This window comes from Bos indicus, chromosome 9, assembly GCF_029378745.1.
Source record: "Bos indicus isolate NIAB-ARS_2022 breed Sahiwal x Tharparkar chromosome 9, NIAB-ARS_B.indTharparkar_mat_pri_1.0, whole genome shotgun sequence".
NCBI classification, from domain to species: Eukaryota; Metazoa; Chordata; class Mammalia; order Artiodactyla; family Bovidae; genus Bos; species Bos indicus.
Genome location: NC_091768.1, coordinates 31,501,896 through 31,517,872, shown reverse-complemented (window position 1 = coordinate 31,517,872; position 15,977 = coordinate 31,501,896). Strand labels below are relative to the sequence as shown.

The 15,977-nt window shown below is 38.1% G+C and overlaps 1 long non-coding RNA gene across 1 annotated transcript in view; it reads left to right on the top strand.

The window, feature by feature from the left end:
• Nucleotides 1–1,420: 1,420 nt before the first annotated feature.
• Nucleotides 1,421–15,977, top strand: part of LOC139184896 (uncharacterized) — a 269,225-nt gene continuing 254,668 nt past the window's right edge. The window contains exon 1 of the long non-coding RNA XR_011568411.1: nt 1,421–4,308. This is a non-coding gene — a long non-coding RNA (uncharacterized lncRNA). The remainder of the gene's footprint in view (nt 4,309–15,977) is intronic.

Here is a 15,977-nt window from a genome sequence, read left to right as displayed (position 1 = left end):
TTTAGATTAGAGATTAGAATTTTCTGTGGCGTTTTCTATGTAGGAAATGGTGAGAAGTCCATTGCAATAAGAGCACAGAATTTTTTCTGTGTTGAGGAAAAATATGCATTATCTAGGAGACATCTGATTGCTTTGATTCTGAGAGCTTATTATTATGATGACATTTTTGTTTATTAACTGTGCTGCCCCAAAAAGGTAAGTTTTTGATTTATAAACATAAATATTAGCAAAGATTATGAAGGAGTATTAAAAATGGGAAAACTAGTCACTATACATTTAACATAAATTTTTAAGAAGTACATATATAGAAAGACTGGTAGTAGAGTTTACTGACAGTGGGGGAAATTTTAGACATATCGATAGCCTGATAAAATATTTATGTTTAGTTCCGCTGTGCTTTCTACCATACAAATGATGATTTCAATTCCTATTCGCCTCCTCCACAACAAACATACTGCTTTTGTCTCTTGGAACAGAATCTGTTTTCATTCATACTCAACAATTAGACTGCTGAGCTGTATAGGTTGGGAAGTCTGAAATGAAGTGAGTGGCTTTTAAATGTTATTGGTGTCCTGTAAAGGAAAGTCTTCTTTATCCACTCTATGAGTAGAAAAAAATTCAAAATAGCAATGTGAATTGTTTGCAAGTAAGCAAGGAGAATTGATTGAGGAACAGAGATTTAAGAAGAAAAGTCAGATGGTCACTGAAATAATTGAAGTAAAGGATGTTGAAGTACTGACCTAAGGCAATGAGAGTTGAAGAGGCATTTTAGATTTAGAATGTATAACATGAGAACATATTGTTCAGGGTTGAGGAGTTGGAGATGATGAGGAAAACTCTGAAGAATCTAATTTGGGTGACTGGTTAATTGTGATACTGTTAACTTGGGTAGGAAAAAATGAATGAGCTGAAACCATCTGTTGAAAAATGAAGTGGGTTAGAGTGAATTAAGGGGCTGTGGAAAGTTGCAAAGCTTTGGAGTAGTAAAAGAAATAGCAAAAAGGATGAGTAAAAATCATATTTAGCCTTCATGAGGTTACAATCGAGGTTGGAAATAGGAATTGATATTGACATTCAAGTTTTCAATGGCTCCTCATTGACTGCAATAGCAGCTTTCAATATTTTCCTAACCTGAAATATTTGTTGTTGTTTAGTTTCTAAGTCATGTCCAATTCTTTGGTGACCCCTTGGACTGTAGCCCACCAGGCTTCTCTGTCCCGGGCAAGAATACTGGAGTGGGTTGCCATTTCCTTCTCCAGGGGATCTTCCCAACCCAGGGATCAAATCTGTGTCTCCTGTGTCTCCTGCATTGCAGGCAGATTCTTTAATCACTGAGCCACTTGGGAAGCCGTGGAAGCCCTACCTGAAATATAGTGTGGCAGTATCCACATTTTAAATATTATCTTATTAGGCTTTTGCATAGACAAAACTGCATTTTTAATTATAAAATTGCCTATTCAGTTTAGTTCAGTTCAGTCGTTCAGTTGTGTCCAACTCTTCGCTACCCCATGGACTGCAGCATGCCAGTCCTCCCTGTCCATCACCTACTCCCAGAATATACTCAAACTCATGTCCATTGAGTCAGTGATGCCATCCAACCATCTCATCCTCTGTCATCCCCTTCTCCTCCCACCTTCAATCTTTCCCAGCATCAGGGTCTCCCAATGAGTCAGTTCTTTGCCTCAGGTGGCCAAAGTATTGGAGTTTCAGCTTCAGCATCAGTCCTTCTAATGTATTAATTAGCTGTAAATACAACCCTCTCTCCTAAGTATCTAAGTGAATGAGTGGGGTATTATAAAGGGATAACCTTACATAAGCTCTATTTTATTTTTAAAGATATTTATTTCAGTTTTGATAGTTTAAATCATTATTTGAATAAATTACTTATAACATTTAAACTAATCTGAGCACTGAAACTTAGAACTAGTCTAGACAAAAAAATTGCTGAACTTGTTAGCCCAGGAAATGGACTAGAGGTCTCCACAGTGAGACCCTATCTCAGATTTTAATGTATTTCAAATTTCTTTAGTAAATTAGCTTTCATTTTTAAATATACAATTGGACTTAACATTCATTCAGTTAGAGATGTTTCTGTGTGCTACACTGGCAAATGTTGACCAGATTTTTCACTGACATCAATTATATCCAATCCAGGGCACATGTCTGTTAATTAAGATCTCCCTTGCTGCTGCTGCTGCTGCTAAGTTGCTTCAGTCGTGTCCAACTCTGTGCAACCCCATAGACGGCAGCCCACCAGGCTCCGCTGTCCCTGGGATTCTCCAGGCAAGAACACTGGACTGGGTCACCATTTCCTTCTCCAATGCATGAAAGTGAAAAGTGAAAGTGCAGTCGCTCAGTCCTGTCTGACTCTTCGCGACCCCATGGACTGCAGCCCACCAGGCTCCTCCATCCATGGGATTTTCCAGGCAAGAGTACTGGAGTGGGGTGCCATTTAAATAGTACTATATGGACTTCCTTGTGGCTCAGCCAGTAAAGAGTCCACCTGCAATGCAGGAGACTTGGTTTCAATCCCTTGGTTGGGAAGATCCCCTAGAGAAGGGATAGGCTACCCACTCCAGTATTCTGGCCTGGGGAATTTGATGGACTGTATAGTTCATGGGGTCACAAAGAGTCGGACATGACTGAGTGACTTTCACTTTCTTCAGTTCAGTTCGGTTCAGTCACTCAGTTGTGTCTGACTCTTTGCGACCACATGCACGCCAGCCCTCCCTGTCTATCACCAACTCCCGGAGTTTACTCAAACTCATGTTTATCAAGTCGGTGATGCCATCCAACCATCTATCCTCTGTCATCCCCTTCTCCTCCTGCCCTCAATCTTTCCCAGCATCAGGGTCTTTTCAAATGAGTCAGCTCTTTGCATCAGGTGGCCAAAGTATTGGAGTTTCAGCTTCAACATCAGTCCTTCCAATGAACATTCAGGGCTGATTTCCTTTAGGATGGACTGGTTGGATCTCCTTGCAGTCCAAGGGACTCTCAAGAGTCTTCTCCAACACCACAGTTCAAAAGCATCAATGCTTCGGCACTCAGCTTTCTTCACAGTCCAACTCTCATACATGACCACTGGAAAAACCCTAGCTTTGACTAGACAGACCTTTGTTGGCAAAGTATGTCTTTGCTTTTCAATATGCTGTCTAGGTTGGTCACAGCTTTTCTTCCAAGGAGTAACCATCTTTTAATTTCATGGCTGCAGTCACCATCTACAGTGATTTTGGAGCCCCCCAAAATAAAGTCTGTCAATGTTTCCACTATTTGCCATGAAGTGATGGGACTAGATGCCATGATGTTAGTTTTCTGAATGTTGAGCTTTAAGCCAGCTTTTTCACTCTCCTCTTTCATCAAAAGGCTCTTTAGTTATTCTCTTTCTGCCATAAGGGTGGTGCTACCTGCATATATGAGGTTACTGATATTTCTCCCTGCAATCTTGATTCCAGTTTGTGCTTCATCCAGCCCAGCATTTCTCATGATGTACTCTGCATATAAGTTAAATAAGCAGAATGACAATATACAGCCTTGACCTACTTATTTTCACTTTCTTAAACAGTACTATAAGGATGTTACTAGAAAGATAAATGCAGAGAGAGACTATTCTGAGGCAGATAGCTTCCTGCTTTACAGTCTGTGAAGCAAAGGAGAATTCTACTTTTAAGGCCCTCTTTCCATTACAAATACAGGGTCAGAATTATTACATTGTTTTAATTTGTGATTTTAAATATTATGTATGTTAGGAGTGTGAAAGGTGAAATGGAGGAACGAAAGGTGCTATCAGTTCCCTCATTTCAGGCAGGATCACCACAGCTATTACCAATCCTCCCTAATCAGTTCCCAACAAAGGTCCTGCCTGGTGTGATTCGAGCCAGTAGAATGAGACTGCGTTTGATTTAGAAGGAAAAGAAACCTATATTCTTTAATTAGAGAATGGAGAGGTGCGAGCTGGTGCCCTCCAGTGCATGGTCTTCTCCCTGGGCTGTGGGTAGGGCTGCTTTATAGGGTTCTTGTCAGCAGGGACAGACGGTGTTCTCTCACAAATGTGGTACAGCTGTGCTGCTTAAGACTACAGATTGGAGTACCCAGCAGGCACTGCGTCTCCACGTAATCCATATAAGGCTCACTGCCGCCATCTTGAAGAGTGGCATCCTGCTCGGACTTCTGCCCACGGCACCAAGCTGAGGCCTCCATGCAGCCATTAGGCACTAGGAGCTCAAGTCTGAAGGGCCAGGCCAAGTCCTCTGCCTGGGCCACGCGGTGAGCAGGAGAAACCAGACCAAGCACAAAGGAAAAGAAGAAAAGGTTAGACTTTATTTTATTACCGGATTCTATTTTTATTTCCAGGGACTTGTTAATGGGCTTGTGCTGGTGACACTACTAGAGTGACATCTTTGAAGCGAGGACAGTGCTTTGAAAATAACTCTTGTGTGTGAGGTGGGAGGGGCCACAGAGGATGCAGTCACTAATGTTTTTCCAATATATTATGATTTGTTGGGCTGTCCGGTTAACCAAAGGTACTTTGCATTTCCAAGAAAAAAAAGTTCTGTTTTCTTACATTTCAGAAATGTAGGCATTATAAAGAGAAAGAATGTTTGTGAGGTGCTCTTAGGTATTTAAATCTTTTGTGACAGCCAAGAGGAAAAAGCAGCCAGCGAAACAAGTCGATTTGCTAGGGTGAGCAGGCACCCCATGGCTATGTATGGCTTCCTTCTGTGCCTTTCTGTGTGTCCTTGTTGATAAATTGCAAGCAATTCCTTGTGTTGATGAGGATGAGATGGGGGAAAAAAACAAAAAAACAAAACATGGTCCCCGATTCTGTTAAAAAAAAAAAAAAAATCAATGATGAGTTTATAAAGATTTAAAGGTAACACTTGAGTTAATTTAATTTCTCTGTGTTTGACTACCTTTTATCTCCCTATTCTCAATAAGAGGTTTTCTGCTGTCATTTTCCTAATGTTTGAAAGTGAGGTTTGCTGACCGCTGAGGACTGCTCTCCCATTAGTATTAGTCAGACATGGCTCCTGTGGTTCTGTCATGGCACCCTGGAGTTTCCCTGACACTCCCTGTCCTTGATGTACTTGTTTCCTTTTGGGTCTCTGGCTGGGAAGAGTGGGGCAGCACCTGTCAGATCTGGTTGAGCTGCCTGGGTGCTGTCAACATTTCCTGGCTGCTCTGACCAGGGAGGCAGATTCAGAAAGAGTTGCACACACCAGAACTTTTATGTTGTCAAGTTGGTTCACAAGCATGCATTATCAGAGGAGATTTAATGCAACAGGGACTGAAATAAAGTAAATGCCTGTTTTATCCTATCAGCTAAAAAGCATTTATGTGGATGTATTAATTAGTAATTGGCAGATCATTTCTTGAACACCTGATGCACCCATGATAAAGCTCCAGGCCCAGTGAAAGGCATGACAAGAATAAGATGTGAAACCATTCTCTCAAGAAACTTATAATCTCATAGTGGAAGTAAGAATTATGTAATTGAGCATATTTAAGGTGTCAGTTGCCACACAAGAAGCCTAAGGGAACTCAGAGAGAAAAGCAATAGAGGCATTAAGGAGAGAGGAGGCACTCTGGGAGAGGAGTATTCAGGTGATTTAGCAAACTTGGGAAATATATTCCTTTGAACTAGGTTTGGAAAACTTAATTGTATGTTCCCAAGAATCCAGAATGCCTCAAGGCATCATATTACATGATACGATAGTTTGTGAAACAATGGAGGGTTTCTATTGGTTGTACAAGATTGTCACAGGAGACATTTAGGAAGATGAAGGAAAGGGTTGTTGAAGAAAAAGGGGTGAAGCAATAGGAACATAAAGGCTCCCATCACTCTGCCATATATTATTCCTCAGAACTGAGTCATTAAATTAAGTATACACTTGAATGGAAGGATTTACACGAAAGGATGAATACCAAGAGGCAGGAATAATTGGAGGATATTTTAGAGGCTATTGCTACAATTCACCTTCTCACACCTGAAATTCATAACATTTCCACAAGCAAAATACCCTCCTCTCTTCCCCAGGTCCCTCAAATTCTCATCTCATTAAACTAATAGCTCAGAAGCCCAGAATCTCATCATCTAGATTAGGTCTAGGTGTAGATGAAACGCTGTTGTAATTCCTTATGCAAATTATGGAGTGGCTAGAATCACCCCATTTCAAAAGAACGGGGAGAAAAAGGAGCATAAATGATTCACATTTCAGAAATGGTGCAAAGCTATTTGGTGTAAGGGGGAAGGATGAAGCCATTGGCATAAGGCATTCAGGGCATCAGGGAGACTGGTTTATAAAGGAACTGGGTTCATAGACAGCCTTGCTTTAGCCTTTAGACTCATTTCTCCTGCTGCATTGAATGGGTAATGGGTGTCAGAACTGCACTTCGTTAAGCAAGCTGCCCTTTTGCTCTGGCACTAAAGCATCACTTCACAGCGCGACTTGGGAACTTCATTTCTAAGCCTTATGCATAGGACCCTGTACAACTGAAATAACTGCAGTGCCAAAAGGTGCCACTTCCTGTAATGTCCATCTGCATAGTTCATTTCACTCTACCTATTAACATTTCTCCCTTGTTCAGAGCAATGATAGTGCATACGACTAAGTTACTATATAAAAGCTGTATGCTGCTGTGCTGATAATTGGAAACCTTCAACTTTATGTGGCCCAGTGGAACAAAGTAAGCCTGCTGGGTTTACTGTTCTAATGCATTTGTTTTAGAAGAGAAGGATATTTAAGGTGAGTTTTGGGTGCGTGCTTATAGGCTTGACAGGTAAGGTTCTTATGTGATGTGTTAACTGTGTAGAGGCTAATTCCAACTTGGAAATTACAGGGCCAACTCTAGGAGCTAAATAGAATAAGATAGTGTAACACATGATTTTTAAAAAACGAGCTCTCTATATAAAGCATTATACAGAGTCTATCAGAGTTTTAAAAATGTGTAAGACAGTTCCTACTTTTTAAAAAGATTATATTTGTTAATGGAAATAACAGATATGCAGATGCCCGTATTACAAGGCAGACTATAATAAGTATCCAAGAGAGATAGAAGCAAAATGTCATAGAATCTCTTCGAAAAGCAAGGAATCAGGAAAAGTTTCATGTAGGAGGTGTTATTTAAAATGGGCATTGAGAAGCAGTAATCTGAGAAGAAGCTTACCATTACAGGCTGATAATAATAGAAGACCTGGTACAGGACATTGCAAGATCGTTTTAGACAATAAGAAATAGATTACTTGTTCTAGAGTTGGGAATATCATTTATATATAAATATGATGTATAATATATGTATATTTCTGAACTCTACTTACACCTTAATATAGAATGTCTGAAGATGGAACAGAATACTCACTTTTGCTCTGCAACTCTTCAGGTTTGAAATCCACTTGAGTATAGGTTACATATGAGAGAATATCAGGAGATAAGATTGGAATGTAGGTAGCTGGGAGATAGATGGTAGGATTTTATTTTTTCAATAAACTAGGAACAAGTAATGCTGGAATTTCCTGATCTGGATTGTCATATATTTGTACATTATGATCTTGCACATTATGGGATTCAAAGGTAAATAAGATAGAATTCCTGTACTCTAAAGACTCATTGTCTTGTAAGGAAAATAAAAACATACATAATGATAATTTAAAACAGTGTGATATATGGGGGTATCAGAGATATTTCCACTATATTTAAGATATGAATCAAACATTTTCTTATTTTCACTATTTGAGCCTATCCAGCCTCTAGGTAACTGAGTGATCACATAAAATACTTTGACAACTGAGCACTGTGAAAATTTTTCTAGAATGGATTTAAAAACAAGAGAAATTGCAAGACTAGGACCAGTTAAAAGGTTAGTTAATGCAAAAGTCTGGGCAAGATGCTTAAGCTTTGTTTCAGGTAGTATCTCTTAATGAAAAATTCCAACAACAAAAAAACAGTAAAAAGTTATCTTTGCAGTGTAAATGGGATGGTATTGAATTGGTGTTATTGATGGCTTAATTGAATTTCTGATGAAGAGCTGAAGTATACAATCTCAGTCTCAAGGATCTAGAGTAAACACTGGCTGACCTTGCTCAAGAAAAGAAAAAAGAATCAAGGTTTTGGTCTGGTATCTGGACATCTGAATTCAACAGACTGATGACATAGCAGCAACCTAGAGAAATGAGGTTTCAGTTTCAATCTCTTTACATGTCTTTTACCCCTGATTGGTTCCATGCTTAAAGACTGATTCCTGGGCATAGGCACCTGTCTGTAATGAGAATTGCAGTAGTAATAAGAGGACATGAAATGATCAGCACATATCCTTCCACACTCTGGGAAAAAGAATTCCAAGTCCAATTTCTGGAAGACATCCCAATGACCAATATTCTTAGTATAAAATCTACATCTTCATTTCATATTGGAACATAGCACCCAGATTATGAAGATGAATTTTTATTGTGCTCATTAATTGTGAAAATATTTTTCTTGTATGTTGTCCTTCAGTTACCATGGGCCAAGAAGCTGGGCAGACTTGAATGAACGAAGACAAGAACATTTGTTTCACACCTGTAGTAAAGTAGGAAATTTCTGATACTTCATCTATCACACTAGCTTTTATTACAATTATTTGTGTGCTATTTCTCTCAGCAGGCTGAGTCCTCAAAGCACAGAGATTCTATCCTATTTATCTTTACACCTCCTGAAATATACAAATTATTTAGTCATTGGTGAAATTTGGCAAAGATTCCCAGAGAATGGTTCTCCGTACATGAGTTCATATGATTGGTATGTTTTAAGAAATTTTAATGTGTTGTATCATTTATTAATAACAATGATTTTATAACTAGGTATTATCATTATTCCCATCACACTAATATAGAAACTAAGGTCCAAAAAAGGTAAGCAACTTTCCTAAGAATGAACAGTTAGAAAATAATATAGCCATAATGCATAATTAGGATATGGCCAGGCTTTGAGCTCTTAAGCACTTTGCTAGTTGATTCTATTCTATTTGTTCATTTTTATCAGCATGTTTTTTATAATGGTAATAAAATCCCTATGTTTGTGAGGCACTTTCTACAGCATGGAGGCTCTATATGTTATCTAATTGCCATCACAGAGGCTCACTGTCGAAGGCCCGCATAGCAAGTATTACCTTTACATTACAGGTGAAGAAACAAAAGCTCTGAGAGGCTGTGATTTCCCCCAGAGCTACAGAACTCATAATTGGAAGAGCTTATCCTAGAATCATGCTTTTATGACTCCATTTCAACTTGGTTTCCTCATTTGTGTTTTGGGGATGATAATATCTACATTGCAGTGTTGTGTGAGTAAAGTAAGGTACCTTACCAGGAAACATGCATCCGATAGATGTTTTCTTCTCAGCCATTATTATTATAACTTTGTTTACATGGTGGCTAATGTTGATGGCGCCTCTCGAAACAAAAGCGGATTTTTCTTTTCAAGATTGGTTTAGAATTCTGTGTTCTTTCCACTTGGGTAAAGGTTCATTTTCTTGCTCATTCATCTATTTTTTTCTTTCCCTATGATCAAGCTTGACTATTAATGATTCTACTTGATCTTTGTTTACATTGGGGATATATATAAATTATTAAAATTATAGTTCTAATTTCTTATTCATATCCTATCTCTATTATGTTATAAAATTAATATTTATAGTATCTGATATACCTTCCATAATTAATTTTGTGGTACAGTTCTCAAACTCTTTGTTTGAATTTTTATTCTTTGTCATCAAGTCATGACTTAATTTTCATTTCACTTTATTCTTTTTCATTTATATCTGTGAAATTTCACCAACCTTAGCTACAGTGTCATCTTTGAGTCTTTGGCACATACCAGGGTCAAATTCTTCAGATTTGATTGACAATATGTACTGGCTGAATATTTGTGAGATTTGTTGGCCATGTTACCAGCACCAAAAATGAGTTTGAATTTTGTCCTAAAAGCGTCAATAATATGGGGCAATATTATATTCTCTAGGCATCATTGTAAAAAGGAGATGATATTTTATTAATTTTGTTTATGTATAATTACTAAAATTTTTCTTGGCCCTGATTGTTGGTACAACTGGGTATCTACATGTAAAAAAATGAATCAAGACACAGATCTATCTTACAGCTTTTACAAAAATTAACCCAAAATGCTTCATGGACCTAAATGTAAAAGGCAAAAATATGAAACTCCTAGAAAATAACAGAAAATCTAGATGGCCTTATGTTTAAACTTAAATATTTAACTATAAAACAAATTTAAAAACCATATGCAAATAATATAATGCCAATAACCAACTGATAAAAGCTAGTAACATAATTTTAATATGATGAAGCCTAAAATTATTACTCTGCTGAAAACTTTGTTGTGGCTGTTGAAGTGACTGGCATAGTATAGGTTTTGTTAAGTTCAGTGTAATGAGGCTCTCCCATTTTGTGCTGTGACATCACCTGGTTCAGATGCTTCCTTCTTTATTAAGTCCATCTTTTTCTCTTGTCCTTCAACCCAAATAGTGCTTTTTGTTATTTAAATTGTAAATACAGGCACTTATGAGGGCATACATATTACACATCAACAGAACCCAGCAGACTTAAACATGTTTATTTTAATTATTTTCAGTTCAGTCACTCAGTCGTGTCTGATGCTTTGCGACCCCATGAATCGCAGCACGCCAGGCCTTGTCCATCACCAACTCCCAGAGTTCACTCAGACTCATGTCCATCGAGTCAGTGATGCCATCCAGCCATCTCATCCTCTGTCGTCCCCTTCTCCTCCTGCCCCCAAACCCTCCCAGCATCAGAGTCTTTTCCAATGAGTCAACTCTTCACATGAGGTGGCCAAAGTACTGGAGTTTCAGCTTTAGCATCATTCCTTCCAAAGAAATCCCAGGGCTGATCTCCTTTAGAATGGACTGGTTGAATCTCCTTGCAGTCCAAGGGACTCTCAAGAGTCTTCTCCAACACCACAGTTCAAAGGCATCAATTCTTTGGTGCTCAGCCTTCTTCACAGTCCAACTCTCACATCCATACATGACCACAGGAAAAACCATAGCCTTGACAAGATGAACCCTTTGTTAGCAAAGTAATATCTCTGCTTTTGAATATGCTATCTAGGTTGGTCATAACTTTCCTTCCAAGGAGTAAGTGTCTTTTAATTTCATGGCTGAGTCACCATCTGCAGTGATTTTGGAGCCCTAAAATATAAAGTCTGACACTGTTTCCACTGTTTCCCCATCTATTTCCCATGACGTGATGGGACCAGATGCCATGATCTTCATTTTCTGAATGTTGAGCTTTAAGCCAACTTTTTCATTCTCCACTTTTCACTTTCATCAAGATGCTTTTGAGTAGTAGTAGTCTAATGTAGTCTAATGACTACAGTCATTACAGACTACTACTGTAGTCTAAATGTAGTCTAATCAAATAATAATGTGACAGAAGTAATTATTAAATATTTTGAAGTCTAGCTTGCTGGTGGTATTAAATTGAAATAAAACTGACGTATTAAGTAATGTTTTTCTACCATTTTGTATATTTGTAGATTAGTATCATAATGACACAAGCTAAATGTGATTACTTCTAATCTTCTCTATTACTCTGAATATAATGTTTGTGTAATGAACAAAAAGCCCATTTGAATCATTGATTTATTTAAATATATTAAGAGGTATGGCTTTGCTCATATCACCATAGTAACCTCTTAGTGTCAGTTTGATTTTTCATTATCTTACTGTTCAAACTTCCAAGTAGTAAGAAGTACACAAATATTCCTGATTATTTATGTTAAAGTTAGTATTCTGAGTTTGCACATACACATAACAATGGGAATTATTTCATACTTTTTATTTTTTTTTGCTAAATGATAACATGCTTTTTATTTCATATTAAGCAATTTTGCAACTAGACAGATGTAGTCTATGACATTTTATATTTGCATTTATTTCTACAGGGAATTAGGTGGATAAGTTGGCAAATATAACAAAATAAATATTGTGAGTTTAATACATGTTCAGCTTTTACTTCAAAATTTTGGCCAAGTTTGGTTTCATAGGTCACCCAGGACCTCACACGGATCAAACTGATTTGTAACCTCTGGAAAATAAACTAAATCTTCATGGTGAGCTTATTCTGTATAGATGAGCAGATTCTGTAATGGGTGTTTTTATAGACATTTAAGCCTGCAAACTTGTATATTTATAGAGAATCATGGACAGTATTTTCCCATTTTAATGGAATTTCCTATGCTGACAATCAATAAACACACATAGTCATTGCTGAAAAGAGAATCTTGATTTGTTTATAATAATAGAAGTTGCTGATAGGGGCCAAAATACTGTTGTTTTCCCACTTCGAAAAGCAACTGCTGTATCTAGACATAGACTTTCTCCTTCCCCATCACCTGCCCCTGCCATGGTTTTTCTATCCTGAATTCTGCTTTGAGCTCTCAACAGCTTTTTTCTTTTTTCAAGTGAGATGTTTTCACATACAATAAGAAGCAACTACCAAGTAAGAATATAATGTGCTTGTGGTTACATGATTCTATATACAGCATTTCTGGTCAACTGGAAAGTTATCTCTGGTAACTTTACATTTTGAAAAATAAGCACTAGGAGTATTATGAGATCCACTTTTATGTTTTACTAACTATATTTTTATTTTCCATTTTTTTGGCCCCCCTTTTTTTTGGTCATGATGTCTCTCAAGTCTTCTTCCTATGTTTTTACAGGATAGTCCTTGCTCTTTTTAAAATAGCCCCGGTGTGTCTCTGTGTTTACATTCCTATATGCCTGCATTTTTAAAGAATGAGTTTTGCCTGTCAAGAAATTCTGTGTTAATAGCTCCTTCCTGAGCCAAAAGGAAGTTAGAGTTGGGCATAAGACCTTATAATCAGAGCAAAGAGTCTGTGAGCTCCTCAGCTGACTTGGATTCTACTGTCTTAACCTTTGTAAGAGTTTCTGGGGAAAATGATGAGATACTGCACTGCCTTTCACTCTCAAAGAACCGAAAGCCCTCAGTGGCAATATGGGATGGGGGAGAGGTAAGGTACACTGTTCCTGGGCACCCAAGTGCACACTTCTCCTGTCATCACAATATATCACTGGACATTGTGCCACCAGACTCCACATTTCTTGGACTGTCTTCAAACTCTTTGCTCACCAATAAGCAAAGGAAATGAGAAAAACTCTTAAATTTCCATAGCTATGCCCAACCCTTTTTTTAGTTCTGTCATTGTCTTTGAAAACAAAATAATGAATTCAAACATTCCTGTAGATTTCCTTCCTTGCTGTGTTCAAAACACCCATATTTTGTGTCTATTGTTGTGCTGCATTAAGGAGTCTTGATTCATTTTCCCTCTCAATTTCCTTGTCTGCGGTAGCTCGTCTTGTGTTTCATCTTCTTTTGTTAAGCTTTGTTTTATTTCTAAGATTGAATTCTCAACCTTATAAAGAGGAGGTGGCCTCACACTTACTTTCCTTTATTCTCTTTCAAGAGTGGTCACAGCATGCATTTTAGCTGAGTTATTCTTGGCAACTGAGCTCTGAATGGCAGAAGAGTTGTTTTCTAATTGCATCCTATCATGTAGCTATGTCGTTTTGTCTTCAGTAAGAGACTTCAAACCCTGTGCTTTTGCAAGTAAATTCGGGTCTCTTTGTTTTTGAGTTAGGTTACCCTTTGCTGTAGTATCTCCTGGAAACTGACATTTTACTGAAATGTAGATTAAGTTCACTTGGCATATTTTATTGTACCTTTAATTATACACACCTAGCATTAACTGAATCATATGACCCACATTCTTGCCTAAAAGGTATCTTACAGTCTAGTTGGGTGAAAAGAAAATGAAGACTTTGAAAAAACGAGTAACACCAGTGCCACTCAGTGATGATACCGTAGAGTCTGTACTTGTACCAAATATGATGTGTAAGAGTGACTCTGCCCTTATAATCATGTGCTACGTGAGATTATAAATTAAGCTATTTTGAGCTTATAAAATTGTAATGATTATAAACTCCAGCTGACCTGTGGGAGGAGAAAAGCAATAACTATGAATTCAAAGTTAGAAAAAGTTTGGGACCAGAACTGACCCCAGAGACTAGAATGGTTGTAGAACTGAAGAGTACCAGAAGAGATAAAGGTAGAGATGGGGAGGGTGAAGTGCGGAGGGAGGTTCTACAAGAGAAGATGGTACATCCTAGATGAGTCTCATAACCCTGGGAGTAGATTCAAACCAAATCTAAGGCCAGCTTGCTCAGTCTAAGTGCTACAGTGGAAAGAGAATACGCTTTGGCAATAGACCTGAGTTTTTGTCACGGCTCAGCCACTTCTAAGCTATGTGATCCTGACTAGTTTTTCTCAATTGTGAAACTGGGGTGATAACTACACAGTAATGGTTTAAGGATTAAGACTCCTGATAGGATTCTAGGCACATGGAAGATATTCACTGAATGCTGGCTGTAGTTCATGTTGTAGTTCACGTTAAAGGAACAGGATCCTGTGGATTCTAGAGTTGTTATTGCAAGCCTGTCTTGAATTGCACTTTTTGTGTTTTAATATTTTGCATTTTGACATAAACATATATATATATATATTTCCCATTGCTCTAACTTTGAAAATAAGGGTACAGTAAAAAAAAAAAATTTGGCTCCATTCTTAGTTGAAACTAAGGAGAAAAATAATTTGGTACTGGAATCAGAATGAAGTGACTTTAGATGTAGGTGGGGAGCATCAGCTATCTGGCTGAAAAATGTGTAGATGGAGGGGATAAAAGCTAATGGTACAAAGAGTGGTAAAGTCAGGTGAAATGTGATTTCTAATCTACTTCACTAGAGTTCTTGATTTCCTAAGTATTTTTTCTCTTTCTGATACTCTTTGTTGTTGTTGTCTGGGAAGGTTAAAGTGGGGCAAGATGTTGTCATTCAGTCACTTAAGTCCTGTCTGACTCTTTTTGACCCCATAGACTGTAGCACGCCAGGCTTCACTGTCCTTCACTATCTCCACGTTTGCTCAAACTAATGTCCATTTTGTCCATGATGCCACCCAACCGTCTTATCCTCTGTTGCCTGCTTCTCCTCCTGCCCACAGTCTTTACCCAGATCAGGGTCTTTTCCAATGAGACAGTTCTTTGCATCAGGGCCAAAGTATTGGAGCTTCAGCATCAGTCCTTTCAATGAATATTCAGGGTTGATTTCCTTTAGGATTGACTGGTTTGATCTCCTTGCTGTCCAAGGGACTCTCAAGAGTCTTCTCCAACATCAGAGCTTGAAAGCATCAGCTCTTTAGTGCTCAGCCTTCTCTATTGTCCTACTGTTACATCTGTATATGACTACTGGAAAAGCCAGAGCTTTGACTATATGGACCTTTGTTAGCAAAGTGATGTCTCTGCTTTTTAATATACTGTCTAGGTTGATCATAGCTTTTCTTCCAAGGGGCAAGTGTCTTTTAGTTTCATGGCTGCAGTCACTGTCCAGTGACTTGGAGCACAAGAAAATAAAATCTGTCACTGCTTCCAGTTTTTCCCCATCTATTTGCCATGAAGTGATGAAACCAAATGCCATAATCTTAATTTTCTTGATGTTGAGTTTTAAGCCAACTTTTTCACTCTCCTCTTTCACCTTCATCAAAAAGGTCCTTCATTCCTCTTCACTTTCTGCCATTACAGTGGTATAATCTGCATATCTGAGGTTGATATTTCTCCCTGCAATCTTGATTCCAGCTTGTGTTCATCCAGCCTGACATTTCTCATGTACTCTGCATAGAAGTTAAATAAGCAAGGTGACAATATATAGCCTTGACGAACTCCCTTCTCAATTTTAGACCAGTCAGTCATTCCATGTCTAGTTCTGAATGTTGCTTCTTGACCTGCATACAGGTTTCTCAGCAGACAGGTAAGGTGCTCCTTGAGTTCCTAGAAGAAATTACCCTTGACCAGTACAGTAGATATTAGACATACTCAAGAGAAATTTAAGTCAAATATTTTGAG